We start from the raw sequence: 27,995 nt of genomic DNA, 5'->3' as shown, positions 1-27,995 counted from the left end.
GATAAGCCAAAGCCACCATTACTGGGAGAGTCGCCAACAGAACTCAGCCTGAGTTCTCTCTCCCGGCAAGGCTGGTTTGACCTACAGTCAACAGGAAGCTCCTGGGGCTGGGACAGGATCCCTGGATCGGAAGGAGGCCAGACGCGAGCGTTTTTGGACGGCGATCAGGAGGGTGATGAGGATGTTAGTAACGCCCCCCTGGCTCCCGCAGCTGGGCTGAGATTTCACTCGCAGCGACAAAGGGTGCGGAAGCGTGGTACTGAGGAACAAACAGCCAGCCCCCAGAGCCCCTGCTGTCCCTCACAAAGCCCCCGGCACCACAGAGAGCGCGCCGAAGGGAAAGGAGAAAGGCCGAAGGGGCGGAAGCGGCGTCCCCACCGCATCTCCGGCGGCAGGCTAGCGGGCGGCCTCAGGGTCGCGGGTGGGGAGGGGGCGCTGTGGGGCTGCTCTCGGCGTGGGGAAGCGCCTCCTCCTCACGCCCCCTCAGCCTGCGCCGCCTCGGGAATCCGCCCTGGACCCCGCCGCCATGTTGGGTTGGCAGAAGTGACTCGGCCTCGCCGCCGACGGCCACCTCGGCAGGACTGTCCGCAGCCCCGGGGGGCGCGCGCCGGCGCCGGAAGGCGGGATCGCTGCAGCCCGGCCGGGCGCCGCGCGAGTTCCGGTGAGCGGGCGGGGCGCGCGCGCAGGTAGCCCCCGCCCCCGCCCCCGCGCGAGGGGCGGAGCCCGGAGTGAGGGCGGGCCCCGCGCGGGGAGAAGGTGGAGCGTGAAGCTGAGGGGTGGGGAGCCCGGGAATTCCCTCCTCCTGAAGTAGCTAGTCCGCGGCCGGCTGTGCCGTCGTCGCTGCGGCCGGGCGCCCGGGGCAAGGAGGTGGAGGAGGGAGAGGGCCCGCGGGCCTCGCCTCCGCCCGCCGTCCCCTCCCCGCCACCCTGAGCCGTTGCTGCGGCGACTCCTGCGAGCGCGGCTGGAGCTCAGGTAAGGACCCTTCGGGGCCCCGCGGGCGGAGGCGGCCGACCCCGGCCCCGGCCCCGCAGCGCTAGGCCCCGGCGCCCGGACGCACCGCTGCTCCCCGCCCCCGCCGGCTCGGAGTCGGGAAGTTGGGGAGAAACTTCTCCCCTCCCCCGGCCCGGCTCGCCCGGCGGGCGTGTCTCCTCCCCGGCGCTACCTGCTGGCCCCCTGCGTCGGTCTCCGCCCCGTCCAGTCCTTCCTGGTCCCGCCCAAGTCCGACCTAAGGTCCTCAGAGCTCTGGGACACCCCCGTCCGCGTCTTTAAGGTTGTGCGGACCACCCGGCGAGGGGGCGGCGAGGTTCACTTGGGCCGAAGCAAGGAGCGGGGGCAGCGGCCCCTCTCCGTCCGGGAGGTCGGGGGTCGGTGTGTCCGCGGACGTCGGTTCCACGGTGCGGGGCGAGCGGGCGAGGGCCTGGGGGGAGGGCGAGTGGGTGAGCCTCTCGCTACACTTGGTTTGATTGAAAACCGCAACATGTTAAAGTTTTCCTTTGTTTTGGGTTGGGGGTTGGGAAATATGCCGTTCAGCGTGCACTTTTATGGTGTTATGCAGTTCCGCCTCCCATTTGGTTCGATTCTCTGTCCACATGTGTTTCAGAAAATTTTGTTTTAATGTATGTTTTTCTTCTTGATAATTGCTTCCAGCTTTTGCTTTATTGGGCATGGGAGCCGTGTTGTTTTAAGAAGCTCTTGGAAAATCAAGTCCGATGGAGGGACTGCTTTAATTTTTGTTTTGTAATGGGTGAGACCCAACGTAGTTCGTATCTGGTTGAATTATTTTCTGCTTAATTTAATTGAGACAGACCCGGAATACCACATGGTCTAACAATTTATAAGTTATTAAAGAAATGACAGATTGAGTCTTCACTGAAATCAAACTTTTTGTTCATGCCATTTATTATGAATATATGTTCCGGCTGGTATGTGTGTTCACATGGATGATTTCTCATATACGTGCATATGATTGGAGTATATTCGTGCATTGCAACCGCAGGATTGCAGTGCCAAAGTTATCTTGATAATTCTAAGTGTGTTTAAACCATCCTGTTAAATTTCTAAAGTAAACTTACACTCTAAGGAAAATATTACTAAATATGTACATATGACTATGCATTTAAAGCAAACGAAATATGTGAGAACTCTAACGTGCTAACTACCACAATGCTTGGCACACAGTGGACATGAAACATTTTGAATGGATGGGTAATGAAGGAATGTCTTGTATTAGAAGCCAAGGATCTTGTATACATCATATATGATTTTTATACATTGTTCTGTAAGAAAGTTGTATTTCAGTAAGCCATATATATGTTTTGTTTTGTTTTACTAAGATATATGAGATTCCTGCCATAGCTGACCCTTTAAAAAAAAGGAAGTTTTATTGTGTTTTAATTTTTGGATATAGCTAAACCTTAGTGGAAATTTTGAATGCTAGTTGATAATTCATTGGGTCCTAAATTTGAAAAAAAACATAACTCTGGTCTGAATCTAAGTACAGGACAGTTCATATCCAGGTTTCCAGGATAAAATGTAAAAGGGCTCTTAAAATATGCACTCTGCTGTAACCACCATAATGTTATAATAGCTTTAATTTTGCAGTATGTTTTTGCTGACTTCATAAACCACAAAATTGACTCCTTTCTGTTCAACCGAAAGTGAAATTACAGCTTTGACTTCTCTTCTGGGATAGGTGGAATTTGTCTTATGGCTGAAGTATAGTATTAATATATGGTTTACTTTTTTTTTTAAATCAGTAAATTCTCAAGCTGAGAAATCAGTGTCTATGTAAATAAATCTCCATCATGGTATGTAATGTTAAAAGAAAAAATATTCTGAAAGAATAGCAATGACCTAGTGTCAATGAAATATTAACAACACACGGTATAAGACTTGTTTATGCAAAGTTCAGATTTGCAGCTTTTTAGGCAGTAAACAATTTATTAATGTGAGTAATTTTTCTCTATAAATTTATTTAGCTTTTAATCTAGTGAGTCCGTTTAGTGTAGACATCATGTATTAGTTCCTATTAGCATTATATTTAAAAAAAAGCCTAATATCAAAAAATTTTAAAGAGCAGTACTAAGGTCTGGTGTCTAGGAATGCAAACTTGGGTGATAAAATTTATTTTTTAAAAACCTGCAAGGAAGTAGGGGGTGGGTATAACTCAGTGGTAGAATTCATGCTTACCATGCTTGAGGTCCTGGGTTAAATTCCCAGTACCTCCATTTAAAAAAACAAGCAAAATTTAAAAAGAAAAACAACCTGCAAGTAAGTAATTTTTGTAAAAGTTAAGAGAGGAGAGAGGAAGTTGACTGGGACCTGGCTGCTGAAGTGGTGCAAAGTTCTTTCATCTGGTGATGGTTGCAAGGGTGTTGGCTTTAGAGTTCATTAAGTCTTAACATTTGTTCGATGTGCTTTTCTGTCTGTGTTTTGGTTTGTGTGAAACTTTTTTTTTCCTTTTTAAAGAAGGCTGTGGGTAATGTACTTTATAAGGTGCCTAGATAAATATTTAGTATTTGGCGACTGATTTTAGAACGCTGCCTGCCTGGGCTGCCATTTGCAAATAGGATTACACCTACTAAATCATAACTGGCATATGCCAACAGGTGTATGTATCTACTTTCACGTGTAAATAGCATTTTAATTATGTTAGTATTTTGAGGGAAGACACCAGGTTTTACTAACTTTAAATCCTCTTCAGCTTTTGTATATTGTAAGTGACAAATAGAAGGTAATCAAAGTATGTTTATTAAGCTAGTGGACCCTCTTCTGTCATCAAGTATAAAATATACCCTATTTTTCAGAAAATTATGATAACATGACAGTTAAAACTCAAAATTTACTATGGCATCAAGGTAGAAAGTCTTTCATCTATTTTGAGTTTTCTGGAACAGTAGTTCTTTAGATCAGTAATTTCAGCTGGTGTTTTAATAGTCTTAAGTTTATCTTAAAATTGTCTGCCTAAAATAAGTTTTTGTTTCCTCACTTTATGAAGATGTGTAGTATAGCACCCAATGGAATAGTATGTTTTGTTTCAAATGACAGTATGGTGTTGAAGTTCCCAGCGTGCTGTGGGTTGTTGCCATATGCTGCTTCGCTTTATGTAATGGCTTGCTGTTTTAGTTGTTGATGTTGTTGCTTTACATTGTTGTAGAGTTGAAGAAGAGATCATGTCTGTGCCAAATTCTTATATCACAGGAACTTTCAGTCATTTTATAAAGGTTGATGTTTGTGGCGCTGTCTTTGTTATGTGAATATTTACAGGAAGTTTTAGTTAAGATCTTCCATTGTTCAGAACCCTACATGGCTTAGGTCACCTTCAGTTCACATTTAAACAGGTCTGTAATACACATACAAGTTCCTGTAGCGAGGTATTGCTGCTTTTCTTTAAAGGAAATCATCTGTTCCTATTAAAGTATCTTGGTATCTCATTGGTGGTGTGTGTGGCGGTTTGTGTGACCGTGGTGGGGTTTGTATTAGCTCTTTTCTTCCTTTCAGCTGCTCCAGTGCCACAATTAGGCTGACTATTGCTCAGCTGCAGCTGCTGGGTGATTATGAACCATCCAGCTCCTGTCTAAACTCAGAGGCAGATTTAGCAAAAGGAGCTATAGTAACAGCAGAGGGTGAAAGAGAAGAGCTGGTACTGCTGCCAGTATCATTTTAACGTGTCTATGTGCCAAGGAATCATTGGCTGCAGCAGCACTACTGTTGTCTTGGAACTAGCAGACTTGATAGCAACACATTCTGGTCTGGATTGGGTTTACCTGGTGTTATTCTTTTAAGATCTTGATGCTCAATCCAGGGAGGAGAGCGAATCCTGTAATTTCAGAGTACAGGATAATGTACCATGAGGTTACTGGTAGACTGAGCTGTGCCTCAACTCCCCGCTTCCCCCCATCCCCATGCTGGGATAGCAGTGCCCTTCAGTTTCCCTTGTTTGAGTATATATGTGATTTCAGGTTCTCTGAAGTATGTACCATATTCTCTGTGGCGCTTTAAACTGTGTCTCTTTGAAGTGCTGCTGCTGTTACTGTTGTTTGAGGGGTGGCAGAGCTGATATGCAGGTTCTTTGGACTCCCTACTTTTCTTCCAGGAAGTGGAAGACCTTCAAGAGGGATTATTTCTAGAACTAGCTGTACATGGCATGTGCCCTGTGACTGCTTGAATTTTGCAAGTAGGAACCCTCGATTATTTTTCCTGTTGTTCTTTATTCCTGTGGTGTGATTAGATGGACATCAACAAACGCAGATACAGCTTCGACAGTGTATGGCAAGCCCTAGACTGGAAGATGCCGTAGGCAAATTTTGCTGCTTCTGAAATGTAGCTTAGTTTATAACCATACTGAGCAAAGAGCAGCAGCATCAGTCCTCTCTTTTACCACTACCGTTGGAAAATCTAGACTATTCCTCTTGCTGATTTTGGCTTTGGAATTTAGTGGTTCAGGATTTGGCTAATTTGGTTTAGGGCATAGAGTTTTTGGGAGACATAGCTCTTAAACTTGTATAACCAGAAGGAAGGACAAACTGTAGAAGACTGTACACTTGAACATTAACAAGCATATATTGCCATCCTCGAACATACTGTTGATCCCCTTCTTTGTGCTCCCACAAAACCCCAGTATCAAAGCATATCTCTCCTTGCATTCTGATTCTTTCTTTCCATGACTGTGGTGTACTTGACCTAGTGCTTACTGTGGCAAGCAACTGTTCTTATGAATCTTTGAGAAGTCACTAGTAGAATAAATCCTTAGTAAATTTTGAATTGTGTATAGGGATGCGATTCTGTGTATATTTATGATTTTATGTATACAGACTTTCTTCACACACATGTTTTGAAGGTATACCTGTACTAAAATTTTGCAGAACTAGCCTAGTGGTTTTTCAGAAGCTAATGTTAAAACAAATTCTTTAGATTTTTAACCCTCAAAGTTTTGTTATGGAAAATTATTTTATAAAACAGTTCGAACAGTTTAAACTTCAAATGTGAACTTTATTTCTAACATAAACTGGAAACTCTTTGTAGTTTAAGTTACACTAGCCTCTCATAAGGTTTATTTTAAAGATTTTTTTTTTTTTTTTTTTTTTTTACTATTTTGGTGAATATAGAAATTCCAAGATCCTAGAGCTTTTAAAAACACATTTGGTATCCTATCATGTTATCAGTGACAGTCAGTATAATAATTATGACTTAATATTTATATATTCCAAGGACAAAAGGAAAAAGAAGTCTTTTTTGGTATATGCCCATGTTTATTTTTTATAGTCCTTTTCATTCATTGAATGTACAAAGGAATCTGTAATGGTGAAATGAGTTGAGAACTACAGTTTTAGAATTTAAAGGTCAAAATGTTTGCTACATTTAACTTTTTGGAAATCTGATATTACTCAATTTAATCATTTTTTGGGGTCATTTCTATGAATTCTTTTATTTGTGTTTTCCATTTTCTTCCAATTTCTTTTTTCTTTTGTTTTCTTTTTTTCTTATTTTTTTTTGAAAAAGAATTCTTGATTTTCTTGATGTAATGTGTGAAAGAAAGAATGCATAGTTCATAGGGTATGTCTGCTGAATTACGGCGGTGGAGGTGGAGACAGGAAGTGCTGAGAGGAAAGGACTGACCACTGAAACTTAAAGATTGTCTGGTTTCAGCCAGTGTTCCCAGCAATGTGTAGACCTTAGGTTTTCTTATACTGATTACAGAAGTTAGTCACTTCCCTAATTTTTTAATATAACTTTTAGTTTCTTAGCATTAAGTAGAAATTGGGGTGGGTTGGAGAAAATTGGTGGCTTTTGCTGCGTAAGTTAATACTTAGAACTTGTACCATGGCAAGTTTATTGATTTCTTATGTTTGTTCTGATGCAATTACTATTTTCCACATTAAGGATAGTTGTAAAATAATAGCAGTTAGGCATTTGAAATGCAGCAGAGGAGGTAACATGCTGTCATAAGGACAGACTAAAAGGTAGAAGAAGATCATCTGGAATTTAATTCCACTTCTGACAGTGAAGAGCTGTGTGGCCTTGGTCAATTCACAGAATTCTGTAGGCCTCAGTCTCACCATTTGAAACAGTAGATAGTTGGGCCAGATGTTTTCAGCCTTATATAAATGTGTGGGTCTACTACAGTTGACGTTTTCATATTGATACAAGTTTAAGGAAATGTTTTAGAGTCTAGCATTTGAAATAAAATGAGATCTCAGGTAAGTAAAAGAGTAAAAAACTTAGCCATAGACTTGACACTGGACTTTCTCAAGCAAGCGCAGTGTCATTCCATTCATTAGGTGGACATTTATTAAACCTGTGGTGCGACAAATACTATGCCAGTTTTGATGTTATAAAAATGATTGCAGCATGACTCCTGCCTTCTAGGAATTCACAGTTGGGTGGAACAGTCTGTAATTATGAGGCTGCTATACCTTTTTCAAATTGATAGGTCTTTTTAGTGTGATGATCCATTAGAACACTTGTCTGGTTTTTGATGGCATTAGTGTGTGATACATCTGAAACGTTGATAAACCCCTTTGCACGAAATCGATTTAGCCGCAAGTAAACAGATCCAATTCTCTAGGCAGGATGATTTGAGTCGATGTTTTCCTGAATGTTAGTTCATTGCAGGTATTTGTGACCCATAGGCAGGCTCCACAACACCTCTGTGGAAGTTTTACTATGAGAAAACACATTTGAAAACAAAGCTTTAAAAAAAAAATTTCAGATTTATTTTGTCACGAAATTAGAGAAGGACTTTATTTAGTGAAGCACATAGTTGAGATGTCAGTTAACAGGTGATCGTGACTGGATGACAGCTTTGCCACATTGTATCAGGAAAATAGCCACTAATATTGAAACATTTACTTTTTTAGTTAACAAAATCGCAGACTGATTGTTTTGAATGTTTTTCTTTAATACATGTAGTTAATATTTGGAACAAAATAAGCATGGGCATTTGAAAGTGGTCAGTTTAAGATTTACAAGACAGATTTTGTAGAGAGAGAAAGAACAAAGAAAGGATGAAGGAAAAGAAAAGAGAGAAACTAAAATTGCTTGGTTGAATATCAAAATCTTCTTCCCAGAAAAAGTTCTTTTCTGTAAAGTTAGCCTTTTTGTTAGATTTCTAGGCAGTTTTTCTAGGAGTTTTTCTGGGCAGATTTCTAGGAGTTTACCTGTAAAAACCTAACAAACATATAGCAGTGTTTCAGTGGTAAATATGTTCTAATTGATTTCAGTTTGTTTTTTTTTTTTTTAATCGGCTGAGCTCTTTGAACAAATGAAATGAAATACTTGGCCTACTGAATGCTCTAATTATACAGTGGATGAACCTAGAATCTTGGCAGTCACCCTCCTGCCCTACCTTCCTAGCTCCTCACTATGTGAAACTCACTGTTACGAGTTCTGTGCTAGGATGCTAGGACTCTCCCTTGCTCTTAAGCTTAATTTAAGGACAGAAGCTTCCCTGGTGTCTTGACCTGCTTGCTAGGCACTGTGAAACTTGCTTCCCTACTCTGTCCCTGTAGGACAGTGTGAGAAATGGAAACACTTCAAAAGATTGGGAATGAGAAGCAAAAATGAGGAAAACAAGAGGGAAGCTGAGGAGTGGACATAATACAGAGTTTATAATATTCTTTGTGTCCTTTTTTCTGTTTCCCACCGTTCATTCCTGTTGGGCATTGAATAAGGAAAGAAGAAAGCCTGTTTTTCTTATGACAGATGCTTTATTACACGTTTAACTTAAATTTTTGCAATGCCTTTACAAAGTATACAGAAAAATCATACATAAGAAAAGTTTTTATTACACACAAAGAAAGTGAGAGTCAGCCAGTATATATAATTTGCTAAGGTCACATTATTAGTTGATGGAGTGGAATGGAGTAACTGACAGCAAGACTGTTTCCTGTAAGAACTTCTTTAGGGGTAAGTAGCAAAGATGGATTTCTTATCTTTTTCCTTCTTCCTTAAACTGTACGTTTGTATTGGGGCTGAGAATTTTCAACACTTACACTTTTCTTTTAAATGGAAAAAGCTTTGTGTTACATATTTCATAATAGGTATCAAGGTCAGCTATTATATGTGCTGATAAAGGTGGGTTATTACACTAAACTGTAGCAAATGCTTTCCTTTTGTAGGTCTGGATTTAAAACGCAAAGTTAATATACTAATTCTAAAGCATTCTTTATCTTTTTATAAATGAGATGTGCAAAGAGTCAGTGTTCACATGTTTTTCCAGTCAAGTTTCTTTTTCTATCTAAAGTTAATTCATCAAAAATCAAAGAAGCATGCATAAAATGGGTTATTACATTAAACTGTAGCAAATGCTGTTCTTCTGTAAGTTTGGGTTTGTAAAGTGTATGTATAGTCTGTATATGTGTAGTCAGCCTCTCTCTTTTTCCTCCCCATCCCTTGGCTTTCTCTCCCTGATTTGTGCTCAAATCAGTTTTTTGACTCAAAAGCTGGATCAAACTTCCGCTGTACAATATTGCTTTTTTTTCCCCAGTAAGTATATGATTTATTCCCAGATGAATTAGCAGAAATAGGTAGAAGGTCTGCATTATCTAAATTGTCCTCCATCACATTTCAGGCACATGCTACAGAAAGAGAAAACACTTTCTAATTTGCCTTGTCAGTAGGATGGCGATTTCCCACACCTTGGTACAGACTCACCAACATTCAAAGCTGCACTTCCTTCTAGAGGAAATTCAGTAGGATTCTTCCACACTGGCTTGTTCCTTTAAATCTTGTTGTTCCATGAATTCCTCACTCTCTGGATGAAGAGTCCCATCTAAAGCTCTAAATGAAAGTTTTGTCGGCCACTCTTTTGCCACTGTGTCAAGTTCCATTGACAATGATTTCCTTCACTACCTTAGAAGCCCTTTCTTCTTTGGCTTCCTTTTATTTCTTTCATTGTATCTAAGAATGTACCCTTTGTCCTTTCTAATAAGCTGGAGCATTGTTTTCTAGTGGGAATACAGCTTGATTTGTAGCGTTATTATCCCACATAGACTGTCTACAGTACAACTCCTTCACACGTCACTCCCAACAGTTCCATCATTGCCTGTGTTTATTAAGTCTACACTGAGGGCTGGCAGATAGGTTTTAAACTGTTGTGCCAATTCTAAATGATTGGAATGGCTGCCGCTGGAATGTAAGCTCAGTGAGGGTAGGGATCTTTGTTTTGTTTACTGAAGTTATCTCAGGCATCTAGAAAAATAGCACATAGTAGACACATATTTAGTATTTTTTAAATGTGGGAAAATACAACAGTCCACTGGCAACATTTTCCTACCATGGGCATAGGAGAAAGGAGTGTCAGCAAGTAGCCAGCTCCTCTGAAAACTCATGCAGTAACCACAGGTGTTTTTCACTCAAGACTCCTTGGAGTGGCAGGCCCAGTGATAACGATGGCCTTAATAATGTGCAGGATGAATTCACATAAACACCCTACTTGAGTCTGATGGAGAAACCGAGGTCTGATTTAGCAGTGACTTGTAAATGTTAAAGAGAAGTAAAGTACTTAGAATGAATGAGTTTCTTTTCATTATGTCTTAAATGTATCTCCAGCAGCCATGCTTCTTAAAAACTCTGGCACACATCAGTTCCTGTAACATTGATTGAGTCATATGCATATATCTGGTTATAAGTAGAGCTGGGAAAAATAGTCCTTGGCAGGGCAGCTACCTTCCAGTGGCAACTTCACACCGTAGAAGGGGAGAATGAATTTGGGGAGAAAAGTAGCTGTCTCTGCCACAGAAGGGGACAGGAAGTAACCTAGTAGTTGAATGAGTTAGACATATGGAAATTCACTGTTTGGTTTTACAAGCATAGTTAAAATATTTATTGGAAACGTGTGGGCATATATGGTATCATCTTAATTCGACAACAATATTAGTACAGAAGCAAACTAATAATGATGGTTTAAGATTCTAATGAGAGATATACCACCTAAAGGAATGGAAAGTCTAAAAATGCCCCAGACTTTTTTATATGAAAAATTTGGGAAGCACTCTGGTAGGAGAGAGGGTCAGAGTAGAATAGAGCTTTTATCTGCATTTATGTAGTATTTTCAGTGATTGAGGAAAGACAGTAATTATGTGAATCAAAAAATTTGGTGGGGATAGTGGCAGGTGGGGATTATGATGGAGCTAAACCCTCTTTCCCCTATCTCACCGCACACCTCCCCTCCCCCCATCTCCTTAAGCCACTCCTACTGGGACTCAGTTTTTGAATTTTTTTTTTAAATGAATAGAATTTAAGTCTGGAGGAACTTCTAATAAAGGTCAAGTAGAAGAGAGGGTTGAGAACCTCTTAGGTTATTGTCAGAGGATGAATAGCATTTTTAGAATGATTGATGCTTAGAAGGAAAAACTAATGACAACATAGACAACTCAGGGATAAATTCACAGCCAGAAGAAGGAAGCCACAGATCCACAACTTCGGAAAGTTGAAATAATAGATAACGAGAAACACCTAGCATGTCTTCTTTTTAGTCTCCTAACTTCTGTGACAAGAGTGCTCTTTAGTAGAAAAGCTAGGAAAAAGGATTAAGAAAGTAGGGCATCTAGCTTTAACTGATTCGAAGCTTCTAGGTCCAGAGGAATTCCATCTGAAGGTTCTGAAAGACATTTCTGATATTCCCAGGGCCCCACCAGCAAAGAAGGAAATCATGGAGACAGGTAGATTTCTCAAAAAAAAAAAAAAAAAAAAAAAAGAAAATGATTAAATGATGCCTTAAAAGGTAAATTTTAATAAACGCATGCACTGAAAGTGCCTTTGAATCTTGACAGAATTCTGTAACAGTTTACTAAACAGTTACCATTTATAAACAATTGGAAAGTTATAAAGAAGTAATTGCTAAGTTAGTTGTCCAGCACTGCTTTATGGAATCCTTGAACCACCTCTGTGGAGTTTGAGTAAATGCTGGATCTAGATCATCTGTCAGTGGTTCTTTCCTGTGTTGGTGAGTGGTCGGACCTGATAAGCTTAGTTTCCTTTTAACAGCAAGGGTCAGTGATTCCTTTTCCACATTTTTTTTTTGGTCTGTTTTATTTTCCCCTTTCTGTAATGAAGTCTTCTAATGGCACTATAGACTTTGCTTTGTCTTTTTTTGATGATGTTCAGAGTCAGGGATAGTAACAGGTTTAACACTCTTTTTATGTATTTCCATATTTTTTTCTTTAAAGCCAAGTTAAACTGGAGTATATATGCATGCTTGTTTATCCCATGGTATCCGTGAACATTGTTTTGTTTGTTTGTTTTTTTTTAGTTATATATGAGAAGAGAGATCCCTCAGTTATTTTTACTTGCTTTTTCAGTTGAAGGCTGTTGTGTGTTTTCCCATGTGGTAAACTGCTTGCTCATAACCTTTGCCAATTTTGCTCTTGAGTTGTCTTTTTCTTACAGATTTTTAGGGATTCTTCATATACTATGGCTATTAATCCTTTATGTTGCAGACACTTTCTTTATATCTCTGCTTGTGTTTATTTTGTCTAATATTTTCCTTCTATCTTAAAGTATTAAAAATAATTTTGCTTTTGTGACTTCTGAATTTGGTGTTCTAAGAGTACATCCCACAACTGATGATCATTTAAAAAATTCTGTTTATAGGTTTTTATTTTATTTTATATTGCAAATAATTTAGCTATTTACTTTGGATTCTTATCTCACAACATATATAAATTCCAATTTTTTTTTTCTTCCATCGGATGGTAGAGCTCACCAGTGCTGTTTATTAAATCTCTCCTTTTTCCGCTGATTCAAAATGCTACCTTTAGCATTTACAAATTCTTTTCACTCTCAGGCTTGTTTAAGGGCACTTTTTCTCGTCCAGGTATTTACTTGCTTATTTCTGTGCCAAAACCACAGAGCTTGTCAATGAGGGTGATCGTGCCCCTGGTAACAGCAGCAAGAGCAGTGGCTAACGGGCTGATACGGAATGAGTATTACCTGTCTGCTGCTCGTCGCGGCAAATACTTTAACATGTTTTAACTAATTCAATTCTCACAAAACCCTGAGTTAGGTATTCTTTTTTCTTTTGAAAATCTGGCTTAAATGTTCTGACATGGAGCCATTTTGTTTAATGAAAAGATTTTGTTTTTTTCTTTTAATATGGAGCACTTCGCAGATGTGTGTCTTCTTGCAAAGGGACCATGCTAATATCTGTATCCTTTAAGTTTTGGTGTATGTGCTGCCAAAGCAGGCAGCTGAGTTAGGTATCTTCAATGTCTTTATTTTTACAGATGAGGGAACAGGCTTCAGGAAGTTACATTTATTCGAGTTCCAAGCTAGGACTGTAACCAACTCTGACTCCAGGGCCTACACTTAACGTGAGGTTGTGATTACTAGTGGGACCAATCTCCTCATTTTTATTTTTTCAAAAATTTCTTAGCTATCCTTATGCATTTACTTTTCTATAAACTTTGTTGTGATTTTGATTTAGATAATGCTATTTAGATTTATTTGGGGAAGAATGGACATCTTTATAATAATGGATCTTACTATCTAAAGATAAGTGCTATGTTTCCATTAAGGTTCTTTATATCCCCCAGAGTTTTATTTTTTTTAATACAAACTCTGAACATTATTTTGTTAAGCTTATTCATAAGTATTATGTGTGATTTTAGAAAATCTTGTTATTTGGAAGTAATTTCAAAGTTACAGAAGAGTTGCAAAAATAGTACGGAGAATTGCTAGATCTTCCTCACCCAGTTTTACCAGTTGCTAACATTTTGCCACATTTGATTTTGTCATTCCCACCTTGTATATATGTGTGTGGGTATCCTCCCCGCCACCCACACCTTGCAAGTTAGTTGCAAACATCTCATTACCCTGAAGGACTTCCAGAGTGTATTTCCTAAAAGCAGGGACATCATATACAACCACAGTATAATCAATCGAACTCAAGAATTTTAACATCATTGTAGTACAGTTATCTAATAGTTGTTGTAGGTTGAGTTGTGCTTCCCCCAAAGATTTTAAGTCCTAACCCCCAGTACCTATGAATGTGACCTAATTTGGAAATAGGGTCTTTGCAGTTGTAATCAAGTTAAGATGAAGTCATACTGAATTAGGGTGGGCCCTAATCCTGGATGACTGGTGTCCTGATAAGAAGAGGAAATGCCATGTGACAGCAGAGGCAGAGACTGAGTGATGTAGCTGCAAGCCAGGGAGCCCCAGGGATTGCCAGCCACAATCGGAAGTTAGCAAGGGGCAAGAAAGATTCTTTGCAGTTTCAGAGTTCCCTGCTGTCACCGTGGTTCTGGACATCTAGCCTCTGCAACTGTGAGAGAATACATTTCTGTTGTTTTACCCACCCCACTCCATTTTTTACACAGTAGTGCTAGAAACTAATACAGCAGTCCATAATCAAAAATTTTCTAATTGTCCTAATAATGTTCTTCGTAGCAAAAATCCAGAATCCAGTCCACTGCATATATGTCTCTTTAGTCTCGTTTTATCTGAATAGTTCTTTAGCCTTTATCTTTCATGATGTTGATATTTTTGAAAAGTCAGAACACTTGTTTCATACAGTGCACCTCACTGAGGGTTTGTCTGTGCTTCTCATGATTAGATTCAGATTATGAATGAGGGCAGGAATACTACATCAAAGGTTTTGTGTCCTTCCTAGTATAAACCATCAGGAGGCACACTTTGTTAGTCTGTCCCGTTATTGGCAGTGTTAACTCTGCTTAGGTTAAGGTGATGTCTGTCAGATTTCTCCACTGTAAAGTTAGTATTTTTCTCTTTTTCACTAGTAATTGATATATGGGAAAATAGTTTTAGACTCTGTGAATGAGTCTTGCTTGAATTGATTATTGCAATTGATGGTTGCAAAATAGTACTTTTCTAACTCTGTAATTCCTTCTATACGTATTAGTTGGGATTCTGTAAGAAAATCTCCCCTTCTCCCTCATTTGTTTATTATCAAGAGTGATTTTTGTATTTTCTTTTAGTCAACCAGCTATAATCCATTAGTGTCACTACTCATTTTGATGCTCAAATTCGTCCTATATTCAGCCAGCAAGAACCTCTTCAAGATGGTTCCTGTGTGCTTTTGATATATCCACATCGTTTTCTGAGTACTACTTAATTTTTTTAGTGTAAGATGTCCCAGGCTCTGAAACTGAGCAAAAGGCTCCTGTGCCTGCAGTGTGCAGAAAGCCAAACTGACAACAGGCGTTTGTAGCAAAGTAGGAATTTGTTACAGGGCATCAAGCAAGGGAGTGGGAGTAAGCCTCAGGTCCGCTCCAGCTTAGTCTTTGAGTTGGGGGTACCTTTAAAGGGGAGGAAGAACAGAGAGATTGGAATTGATCATGGTCGTGTGACATATCTGTGATATATCTTAATCATATTTTGGGGGTCAGGATATCTCTGGTTTCTGATTCTCTGGCCAGGTGGTCCATGGCTCGGGGGTCTGTTAGTGCATCTTGCCCTGCAGAAACAACTTGAGTTTGTATGTTACTGATAGCTACAACAGCAGGGTTAGTGCATTAATGATGTTATCAGCTACAGCAGTTTTAGGCACTTGACTAGTTGAGTTAGCACAGGATTGAGGTCAGAGGGGACAAGAAAGGGAATAAAGTTTTGGGTAGAGAAATTAATCATAAACTCTAGAATGGAAGTTGGTTTTAGGGGAACTTGGTTTCAGTCCTCACTCCTGTTTTGACTTTCCCCAAATCTTTGAGAGAATGGGGCAACAGCTGCTCTGTCTGCTTCCTCCTGAAAGATGTAGTCCTGCCTCAGTTTGTGAATGGAAGTTGCACACCAAGTTTCAAAACATTTGGTCAGATAGGATCACAGGTCACTGTGAAACAAAACTTATTCACATAAAAAAGTGACAATGAAAGATTTCAGAAGCAAATAAAGTTACAACAAATTACTTGAAAGGTAAGGAAACTTAGCAGCTCAATATTCCCCCCCAAAAGTTTGTTCTCCTAACAGAGAAAACAAATTCAGGTTTTGCACCATCTTACCTTGAATATTAAAATTCGTTCACTCAATTAAATTCATTCTAATCTTATTCCTGATCACACACAGAATTCCTTTCTAAAGATTTTTTATTTTCTCTTACAAAGCTTCTACAACTTTCTATATCCATATTAATTTGTCCTGTTTTCTTTCCCATTTAGAAATAACCAGCTTTAGGACCAAATTACTTTTCTTTCCCTTACCACAGTGCATTTCCATTCCTTATACCTTCTTTTTCCTTGCATACAAAGATGTTTCCCGTATTAATTTTTAGTTTTAATTACCTATATTCATTAGAATTCTCAGTTCTCAGAAACCTTAATTTCTGATGAAAACTAAGAAATAAGTGATTGCGGACTGTTTGTCATATCCGCATTTCCTGATTGGCAAATTTATGAACATAGCCTATAACCTCTAGAAATACACATTTTTTCATAGCATAATTTATTTTTATTGAAGTATAGTTGATTTACAATGTTAGTTTCTCATAAATAAATTCTTTTCTCAATGTTGTTACAAGATGTGTCTAATAAACTTTTTTTTTTCATTGTTTTGATAGTTTCTTCCTCCCTTTGCTCTCTCTGAGACTCCTTTTTTTGGGGGGGGTAATTTTTTTTTTTTTCTTAGAGGAGGTACTGGAAATTGAACTCAGGACCTCATGCATGCCAAACATGTGCTCTAGCACTTGAGCTATACCCCCCCCCAAATAAACTTTAGTTTTTCTCTCATAAAAAGTCAAAAGTGGGTAAACTTAGACTTGTTTAGCAGTTAATGTTCCAGTATTTTATCTTATTTGAAATGATGTTGATAGTCAATGAATTCCCATCATTTAACTTAATTTAGCAAAACTCTGAAGTTCAAAGTTACCAAAACTTTGGAGCAACTATTTTTGGATAGACATACCTAAAACATAATTATGCCAGAAGAGTTCACATAAAAACCCTTGTCTCATTTATCTCTATTTTATTACTTCTGAAAATATCGTATCAGGGTTGTAAATAGTGAGTCTGCACATTACCCACAACTTCTGTCCAACTGCTATAAGTTGGGATTTCCAATAACACGTTCTTGGGTTTGATAATTTGCTGTACTGGCTAACAGCTCAGGAAAACAGTTTACTAGGTTACTGGTTTATTATAAAAGAATACACTTGGGAACAGGCAGTGGAAGAGATGCATAAGGGCAGGGTCTCTGGGAAGGAGTGTGGGGCTTCCAGGTAAGCCACCCTCCCAGAACCTCCAGGTCTCTTCAGCACCTGAAAGGTCTCTGAACCTCTTCTGGCAGGATTTTTGTAGAGGCCTTTTGACACAGGCATGGCTGATTAAATCATTCACCGTTAGTGATTGCTCAGCTTCCAGCTTCCTCTCCTGAGGTGGGAGTGTCTGGTGGGCCTCAAAGTTCTTACCGCCTAATTCACAGGGTTAGTTCCTTGGCAACCAGCCCTTCTCCCTTAGGGGTTTCCACTTGTAAATTCAGGTGTGGTTGGAAGTGACTTAGGAATAACGTAAGTATTTGTTATAAAGGCATTTGGAGGTGGGGCCTTTGAGGGTGATTAGGTCATGAGGGCAGAGTCCTCATGAATGAGATTAATGCCCTTATAAAAGAGACTCAAGACAGATACTATGTTTTCACTTATATGTGGAATCTAAAAAATAAAACAAGTGGGAAAAAAAAAAAAAGATGTTCCTTCACCTTTATTGTGCTTATCACTTAGGAAAATCCCAAGGGCTTTAGTAGCTCTGGGCTAGAAATAGGAAAACCAAATACATGTTTCTTATTATTAACCACAACGTTGGAATTAGCTTCTGGCCACATGAAACATTTGTGCAGTTGAAATGTGGCTAGTTCCAATTGAGATGTGCTGTAAGTGTAAAATACATCCAGATTTTGAAGACTTAAAACGATAAAAAGAATAAAATAATTCAACTTTTTTTGTTGATTACATGTTGAAATGATACTATTTTGGGTTTATTAGGTTAAATAAGATATTATCGAAATAATATCATATAAATCTCATTTGTTTATTTTTCATCATTTTTAATGTTGCTCCTAGAAAATTTGAGGTTCTATATGTGGTTCACATTATATTTTTACTGGATAGCATTGCTCTAGAGCCAGGCTGCCTGGACGTTATCTCTGATTTGGGGCAAGTTACATAATTTCTATGCCTCAGTTTTCTCATCTTTAAAGGAAGAGTAAAAGACATGATTAGTAACCAAGGGAAGTAGTAATTAGTTGAGGGAAAAGTGGAAGAATGTTGAGATTACAGGGTAATATGGTCAGTTCCTATGACTGAATCTGTGGCGCATGGGACAGCTGTGAGTTAAGAATGACTCTCAAGTTTCTGACTAAGGCAGCAGGCTGGACTGGAGCAGTGTTCTCCCCATTCACTAACACTTGAGTGTCAGAGAAGGAAGAGTGGTTTTGATGGCAAAGATGGCAGGTCCCATTTTGGACGTGATAAATTTGAGATTCCTGGAAGATGTTCCAGTGGGTGCCCAGGAGACCACTGTCCCAGCTAAAAGAGCCTCCTCTCCAGGGTGGATCTTCTGACAAAATGAGAACTAGTCTCTCATCTTCACCCTTTATGTTTCTGTAGGGGAATGTCTGTAGGTATCAAATAAATTCTGGTATTTTAGAGGATCTAAAAGACTTTTTCCTGTTAATTTAAAAAGTAAGTTTATGTTCTCTTCCAACAAATTGCTAGAAAGTCATGGCTTGTCTTTGCCATTCTACTGTGTAATTACCATTATTCTGTAGACTTATTTTTAGAAGGAAAAAACAGACCTATTTAAAGGCAAAATTGGTACTTCACATATCCTTTTACCTATTAGATACCCAGGGAATTATTTTGTTTCATTCAAAACCAGTATCAAGAAAAGTGGAAAGCAAAACAAAACAAAACATTAAGTATATATTGTAGGCTAAAACCATAGTTTTTAAAAAACTTTGTTGCTGACAGGACAGGATTTTCTTCGTAAAAGTTAAAAAATTACAATACCTTTTAACATTTGGCAATTAAAGTTTTGAAGCAAGCATTTTATTGGAGGGGGTAAATTAGGTTTATTTACTTATTTTTGGAGGAGGTACTGGGGATTGAACGCAGGACCGAGTGCATGTTAAGCATCTGCTCTACCGTTTGCACTATACCCTCCCCCTTGAAGCAAACATTTTAAAGCACTGTATTAAACTCCAACAAAACCACAGTAAACTACTTACTGTAGTAATTTTAACATCTTGTTTGAGAAGGAATATTAGGTAGCAAAATAAACTAAAAAGCACATTGTTTGAAAAGAAAATGGTTATAATTCATCCATACATCTAAAATTATTTCAAAATAGTTTTTTTTTTTAATAAACAGTGGTTTTTAAACGTACATAATGTGAACAAGTTATGATTAAATTTTTGGACACCAATCAAAATGTATTTTTAAAACTTCTTTCTTACTACTAGAAATACTAGCCTGAGGTGAGAAGTGAGGATAATAGCTGTTTATTCCTTATAAAAGGCTGGTAATTTAACAGAAGACTTGCACCAAAACATATCCAAAGGCAGAAAGGTTCATAGCCTGAGAGGTAACAGATTAAACTGATTCACTTCTCTGCTTCCCTAAACTCATCTCCCGCCACACTCCTCGTCATGTGATTTATTTTGACTTTTGAAACACATCTGACTATTCCTTGCTTCTATTGCCAAAGGCTCCCTCTCCTCAGATCTGCATTAATTTCATGTTTAAACTTTCAGGTTTTAAATTTGTTGACTAAGACATACATTGAAAGTCAACAGAAGCATAATGGAAATAAAATATCACAGGAATTTGGGGAAACTAAAGAGCTTTGGGTCGGTTTTATAAACTGATATTTCTAAAAATGTGATATCTGATTTCTTCTCTTTAGTCTTAAAAAGATGAAGGGATATGTACATTATTATAGGAATAATTAAATGATATATTTTTAAGATTTAAAACTCCAACTAAAGAAGGATCTATATAGTGTTTTAGGAACATTTAATTTCCATAAGGACTTGAAAGTAGCATCTGTTTATTGTAATTTCTAGGTCAAGAATCTTGACAAAGACAGTAGGTAAGGTGTGGAAATCTGAGGATATTAAAAAATCTCAAGATAGATATAAAATCAGCTTATTTTTTTCAAGAGTTGACTTAATTTGTAGACAGAATAATGCCTAATAAATATTTTACAAGTACCTTTCCACTAACAGCTTTTTAGTAATTGCCTGAATTGGCCAAATGTAATTTTTATCTGGGATCTTCATAATTCATATCTATTTTGTGTTGAATTTAATAATTTTTAAGAAAATCTTGAGACTTTACTTTGTAATTTGTTACTATACTTCCAAACACAATAAAATTTAAGTGTTCTTTACAGTTCTTTTACATTAGGTCCTTATGGCTGATCCTGTGCCAGATAGACATCATTAAAGAAATCATGAGGAACTACTCAGAATTTAGAATGAGTTGGCTTTTTCTTTAAGGTCACTTGTTTGTATATCTAACGTACAAAAAAAAAAAAAAAGAAAAAAGATAGTAGAAATTTCTGTCGGTGGGAGTGTAAGTTCAGGTTTCCATTTGCTCACATTTTCTATTCTCCTTTGACCCTTGGAAAATTAAGTTCTTTGTTTGCTTTTATAAGACAGAGTGCACACCCTTTAGTAGTGTGATGTTTCCTCTTCTCCGTCTGTTTTCTATTCTTTCGTAGTCCTGCCTATCTTTTGTGTTTTATGCTAAAGTGAGAGGGATTTTAAAATGAAAGAGAAAAAAATCATTGTGTTTTTGGTCTGTAGAGTGCTGTGTCCTATGGAGACTGATCATTTCATATTTTATGACATCAAGTCTATAAATTTATTTCTCTAGGATTTCTTAAACATTCAAAACTCTTGGTTGTAAATTGGAGCTATCTGAGCAAAGTGCCAGACTAGGGTTTTTTACCTCCTTGCTGGATACAGCATAAAATGTCACAGTTGGTAAGCTTGCTAGAGTTAGTTTATAGAAATAATGTACATTTTATTTTTTTTATGAGTTCAAAAATATGTTAAGTCATCTGAGAATAATCAGTTTTACTAATAATAAGACAACATGGTCATGATGGAGAGGGACGGGGTGCTGTTTTCAAAGTTAGTAGGTTTGTGTTGTAGGTGGAGCAGTGAGGCTGACTGCCAATAATTTTATCATGTTTGCAACATTGTAAGTTATTAAACATTAGCCCTTTAGGCCAAAGAACAGAAAATGTTATACACAGGCTTCCCTGGAGGCTGTGTGGGTAGTGGAAAGAGTGTGGCATAGAACTCAGACCCAGTTCCCTAGTTGTGCTCACTTTTAGCTTCTCCTGCTTGAGCAAGTGACTTAACCTCCCCAGAATACAGGTTCTTCAAATATAAGATGTAGAGTTTACACCTACTTCCCCCCCCCCCCGATAACATTAGGATTATTATAGGACCAAATTAAATAATAAAGTGCTTTGGAAATAAAACACTGTCAAAGTATAAAATATTAAAACAAAATACCTTAACATAGTGTACAGTGTAAGCGTCACCTGCTAGTGATTGAGCCAGATGCACTGAAAAAAGTATTTCAAATTTGCTCCAGCTCTACTAAACATGCTGTTACAAAGTGGATTCTGATACAGTATAGGTAATTCTGATACATGACCACCTGATACAAAGTTGAAAAACTTTATATGACTTAGGGAATTGGTAAGTTAAGTAAATAATTGGAAAACCTGCAAGTATTTCTAGAATGCATGCTCTGCTTGGCCCTTGGGGGAGACACAAGTGTTATGCAGGTTGTTGGAAAGAATTAGAATCAAGTTACAATTCAGTGATTTATTCTTTCAACAAAAATTAAATGAATGCCCATACAGCTAAAGCAATTTATATTAAGTAAAAGGAAATGTAAGGTCTGTGTAGTGTAGGCTCTGTTCTGGCCTCTTGTTTCCTCTTCATACTCTTCCATGTTGTACTTGAGCACCAAACTACTTCCGGTTTCAAAAGCCCACTTTGTTCTCTCTTGTCTGTGGACTTGCGCGCATCCTGCCAGCTCTACCTGAGAGACAGTCTCTGCCATCTGATTTGCACAGTTAATGTCTAATTGGCTTTTTTGTCTTCCCCAACCCCAAGTCTGTGTTTTGGAATATTAGCAGGTAGTAGGGAAAGCAGGTTGGGAAAGTAAATTGGGGAAGTTAACCTGGAATACCAGGTTAAGGATTTGGTATATTATTCTGTAGGTAGTAGGGAGCCATGGAAAGATTTGTCCTGGAGAGTGTTTGGGTCTACTTTATAAAGGTTATTAAGCAGTTTACATGTTAGAACCCCTTTGGGATGGATTAGAGGTTGAGAATCACTACAAATTATCTGATGAGGAAGCAGAGTTGTAGAAATGGAGATGATTAGGATCTGAAGGAAAACAGCAAGCGTTCGTTCATTTAAAAAATATTTATTGATGCTCATTATGTTCCAGGTTCTGGGAATATTGTGTTCTAGGTTCCAGGAATTTTACAGAGTATGCCTTATAGATCAATAAGAAAAACAGACAACCCTATAAAAAAGTGAATAAGTGTCTTGAATAGACATTTTGCAAAAGAGAATCACCAATAAACATGTAAAAGTGCTCACTTCATTAATAATTATGAACATAAAATTGAAAGCACACCCAGCAGAGCAGATAAATTTTTAAAGAGTGAAAATGACAAGTATTGGTGAAAATGTGAAGCAGTGGCAACTCTCGTAATCTGCTGGTGGGATTATAAACTGCTGCAGCCACCCTGGAAAACTGTCGAGCAGTGCGTACTCTGCCCCAGCAATCTGCTGCAAGGTGTATTTCCATTAGGATGGTGGCTGGCACTTAGTTTCTTTATCTGGGTGGTGAGTGCATTGGTGTTCAGTTTATGCTAATTCACTGAGCTGTACATTTGTTGTATTTACTTTTCTGCGTATGTGCTATACTTCAATACACTTTAAAAACAAAATTTGCCCGTTCTTACATTCTGGAGAGGACAGCCGTTATTATCCTCCAGGTCGTCACCATCATAGCAAACATTAGTGTTACTACTATGCTAGGCACTGTTATAGGTGCATTATATGTGTCAACTCATTTAATTGTCACAGTCACTCTCAGTCTTACTTTTATTATTCCCATTTTATAAATGAGGAAACTGAAGCACAGAAAGGTTGAGTATCTTGCCAAAGTTCACACAGCTACTGAGCAGTGGACTCAGACTTTGAACCCAGACATTCTGTTTCTAAAAATCTGTGTTCTTAACCACTGTGCTGTACTTTCAGTAAACAAACAACACGAGCCTGTGCTCTCAGCCCTTATGTATTATATGGTGTTAAGTGCTATCAAAAATAAAGCATGTTTAAGGGGAATAGGCAGTACCCTAGGGAATGTTGCATTGCTGCTTTGTAGAGAGGGCAGTCAGAGAGGTTCTTACTAAGAAGGTGGTAATAGAGCAGTGAAAGACGTTCTTACTGAGAAGATGATAGTAGTGCAAAGAGCTGAAGAAGCTGAGGCGCTGAGCCATGCGGGTCTGTAGCAGAAGAGCTTCCCTGGTGAAGAGAAGAAAGTGCAGTGGCCCGAGACGGGAGTGTGCCTGGCCGGTCTGCAGGATGCAGGCAGGTTTGGGGCAAGTGAGGGCTTAGCAGTAGGAGATGCAGTAAGAGGAGTAATGGGAGCTCCATAGTAGGGTGTTTTTTGTATATATATATATATATTTATTGAAGTACAGTCAGTTTACAATGTTGTATCAATTTCTGGTGTACAGCATAGTGCTTCAGTCGTACATGAACATACATATATTCATTTTGTATTCTTCACCATAATTTACTATAAGATACTGAATATAGTTCCCTGTGCTACGCAGTATAAACTTGTTGTTTATCTGTTTTGTATATAGTACTTAGTATCTGCAAATCTCGAACTCCCGATTTATCCCTGTAGTAAGGTCTTGAAGGCCATTGTAAGAACTTTGGCTTTTACTATGAGTGCAACAGAAAATCTTGGACGGATTGTGGCAGGGGACTGTTGTGAAATGATTTGTGTTTTAAGAGGATAGCGCTGATACTTTGAGAAAAGCCTGTGGGGGGTGCAAAGGCGAGAGCAGGGAGGCCACCGAGGCTGCTGCAGTCAGTAACTCAGTATCGTCCATTAGTGAAAGTTGGTGTCACTTAGTCCAGGTTAGCAGTGGAGGTGGAGAGACGTTTTCAGATTATGGATATGTTTTCAAAATAGAACTAAGGGAGATGCTGAGGAATTGAATGTAGGCTGTTGAAACAAAGAGGATAGTAAGGACACTTCATAGCTTTTGTCCTGAACAGCTGGAAGAATGGCATTAACATTTACTGGGATGGGGGAGATAGATGCAGGAGCTGGTTTGGGGAGAAGGATTAGGAGTCTTGGAAATGTTAAATCTGAGGTGCTTTTAGACATCCAGGTGGAGATATTGAGTAGATACTTAAAAAACTAATCTGAGGGGAGGATATAGCTCAGTGGTAAGAGTACATGCCTAACATGTACAAAGTCCTGGGTTCAATCCCCAGTACCTCCATTAAAATAAATAAGTAACTAAACCTAATTACCTCCCCCCAACAAAAATAAAATGAAAACAAATAAACAAAATTCTAAAAAACTGTAAAAAAAAAAAAACCAAAACGAATCTGGAGTTCGAGTGGGAAAACATGAAGTCCATAAATATGTCAGTTTGGTAACTGTCGATGTATAAATGACATTTAACGATGTAAGACTGGGTGATACCAGCAAAGGAGCGTGTAGATGGAGAAGGCCTTCCTGCAGCACTCTGTGTTTAGGTGTCAGGAAGTAAGGAGGGACCAGCAAAGAAGACTGAGAAGACCAGAGAAGACTAAGAGCAGATGTCCTAGAAATAAGGTGGAAAGGGGAAGGATCCACGTGTCACATGTGGCTGGCAGATCAGGGGCCATGAGGACTGAAAATTGATTTAGCATTAATTGGGAACCTTAATGGGCAGTTTTAATGTAGGGGGAGCAGCCAGCATGGTCAGAAATCAAGAAAATTCAGATTATATTTTAAATGAGTATGAGAAATGTAGGAAAGTTAGAATAAATTTTGCTCAAAGAACTGAGATATGTGGAGAGAAAAGCAGAGAGAAAGTTGAAATGGACTATGAAGGCCAGAGGTTAGAAAAGAGACCCCCAACTACCTGGTAGCGTTTCTTCTTGTTGTTGCCACTACTTTATCAGTCTTCTCTTTCCTATAGGATTTTGAAACAAAAGGTTTCCAGGTGCTATAACTTACATTCTTTTGGGGGATGAAAAGGCCACCATATGAGAATAGAAAAGGGGCTGTTTTACTTCTCTGCTTCTGAGAGTTTGCCCCACCAGCAAAGCTCTGTTGATGTTTTTAGTTTCACTCCACCTTCTCTTCTTGCCATTATCCAGGGAAGATGAGAAAGTAGTTAGGTGTGATGAGGACTCAGAGTGAAACTTTGCATTTGTTATCCTGACTGTACCTTCTGGTAATGGCTGGTGACTTAGTGGAGCTAGATCAGCATTGCCCATTAATCTTCCAGATCTGACTTCATCTCAAAAGAAAAAAAAATCTAAGGCAGAAATTTGTTTCAGTTTGAAAACGTTTTACTTTTAGTACATTTTGCTAAAATGTATGTATCTGCATTAGCTGTTAAAGCAAGAGCTTTTCCTAAACAGGCTGATCATCATGAAAACTTCTGGGCCCACAGTCCCTTAAGGAGACATGGAGTGAGCACCTGATGGCCAAACCCTAATGCGTCAGCAGGTTAGGGCAATGAGATAGCAGCTCACATCCTTTTGCTTTTACTCTTGTTCATGCCAGTACAAACTCAGAAATAGGTGAATCAGGCAGTAGCTCAGGGAGATTGAGGGAACCTGGAATAGACTACAGATGAATCAAAATTATGAGTAAGTAGGAGTGAGAAGCAGGGAACGGCTATCCCAGTAGAGAGACATAGTTGGTTAAAGCGTCAGGGGTGCAGAGTCCACATTATGGTAGGGAAGCAATAAGCTCCTAACAATAAAGCAATGATTACCTCTTATCAAGACCTGCATTCAAATTTGAATACCACCAGTCTTTTGGGATTCACCTTATAATCTGTAATCAGATAAACTGCAGTTTCTGATTTTTATGAGACTGGCCTCTTCCCTGTTACTGTTTTAATCTTTAGAATAAAAGCCCTTTTTGAGTCCAAAAGAGCCTTGTAAACATTAAGCTGAGTATAAATTTTAGACTTAGCAAGTGTGTACACAAATGATACTTTAAATATTATATTTCTTTCTTGAAATTAAAAGAAAATACCACAGAGCACTGTAATCAGCTACACTAGAACACTTAAAATGTTAATTTGTTTGAAAGTGATTATTATTAAGAAATAAGTCCATTATCTGTTATATAAACTGATGTACAAATTTATTTAGAATAATACACGGGTGTAATGTTTTCTTTTAAGAACACTTTAAGTGGTCATGATGGGTTTACCATCCCCCCCCCCCAAAAAAAACCAAAAAGCTGAAAATGTGGACAAAATACATGACACAGCTGTTTTCAGACATTAGACATTAGCCGTACAGGACTGTGATCCCTGAAAGACAGGAAACAAGGAGAGCTGTACCTGATCACCCCAGCTTTCTGCCTGGAGGCGTGGTCTGAACCGCAGAGCAGGGATAGGGGCAATGGGCAATAATAAGTCGAGGAGATGGAGATCAGGATTCATGGAGGCTGAGGCAGCTGGAAGTTGCAGGGCAGGATTCCAGCAGAAAGACACTATTTAGAAAAATAATGCTAGAAGTCTACATAGGAGTCCCTGGTGTTTTGCTGAATTCTGGAATGTACATGCAGAGAGTGAAACTGTAAAGCTGGGCTAAGAGCAGCCAGGTTGATGTGAGCTGATGGCCCTGTGAGATCACAGAGGCTGGGAGGCATTTGAGGTTTTCCTAACAGGAGGGAAACAAAGTCCTTGTTGATTACTCTGGACTTACAGTAGAAACTTCGAAAGGGCTGTGGTGCTGGACTAGATTAATTAGTGGAAATTATGAACAACTTTATGCTAATATAAATTTAATAACTTGGGTGAATTGAACAAACCTAAAAGATGAAAGTTATCAAAGTAACACAAGGAAAATCAAGAATATGAGTAGCCCTGTATTATTAAAGATGTTAAATTTATAATTGAAAACTCAAGGCCCAGATAGTTCCCTGGTGAATTCGCTTGAACATTTAAGGTAGAGTTTAATCTTAAACTCTTTCCAGTAATAGAGGAGGAAGGGAACATATCCCAGCTTATTTCATGAGGTCGACATTATCCTGATGCCAAAAACAGACAAAGAAATTAGAAGAAAGGAAAACTAAAAAGCAGTATCCCTTTTGACCATAGACAAAAAAGTATTGAACAACATTTTAGCCTCTAGGAATGTATAAAAGGGTAATGTATCATAACCAGATGGATTTTATTCCAAGAATGCAGAGGTGCCAAGGTGGGGTTAACACTCAAAAATCAGTTAGTGTAATTCACCATATCAGTTGAATAAAGGAGAACACTCATGTGATCAGTTAAGTAGATATAGAAAAATACTTGACAAAATTTAACACCCATTCAGGACAAAAACTCTCAGCAAATACAGAATTAGAAGGGAATGTTCCTCAGCCTGATGAAGGTCAGCTATAAAAAATCAAACAGCTAATATACTTACCGGTGGTATACTGATTGCTCTCTCCCTTAAGATCAGAAATGAGACACAACATTGTAAACTAACTATACTTAAATAACAAATACACATAAAAAGAAAAAAAAACCATAGAAACGAAGGAAAGATGTTGTGTCTCCTCACTTCTGTTTAGCATTGTACTAGAGGGGCTGTTACTGGAGGTGTTGGCCAGTGCTGTAAGGCAAGAGGGGAAAGGCATACACTTTGGAAAGGAGAATAAAAGTGTTTATTTGTACCCATGATCTTGAATGTAGAAAATCGTATGGAACCTACAAAAAAGCTATTAGAACTAATATGAGCTTAGCAGGGTCACAAGA

At 38.7% G+C, this 27,995-nt stretch overlaps 1 protein-coding gene across 3 annotated transcripts in view; it reads left to right on the top strand.

The window, feature by feature from the left end:
* Positions 1 to 113: 113 nt before the first annotated feature.
* The window catches only part of YES1 (YES proto-oncogene 1, Src family tyrosine kinase), a 57,028-nt gene continuing 29,146 nt past the window's right edge, over positions 114 to 27,995 (top strand). The window contains exon 1 of one of the 3 annotated variants that reach the window (XM_031439113.2): positions 114 to 661. The gene's annotated coding sequence lies outside the window, so the exon portion shown is untranslated. Of the gene's footprint in view, positions 662 to 855; positions 973 to 1,373; positions 1,395 to 27,995 lie in introns of those variants that run through there. The other 2 variants (XM_031439112.2, XM_031439114.2) reach the window with 2 other exon arrangements.

The sequence above is a fragment of the Camelus dromedarius genome, chromosome 32 (genome assembly GCF_036321535.1).
Source record: "Camelus dromedarius isolate mCamDro1 chromosome 32, mCamDro1.pat, whole genome shotgun sequence".
NCBI lineage: Eukaryota > Metazoa > Chordata > Mammalia > Artiodactyla > Camelidae > Camelus > Camelus dromedarius.
This window is presented reverse-complemented; position numbering and strand designations above follow the sequence as displayed.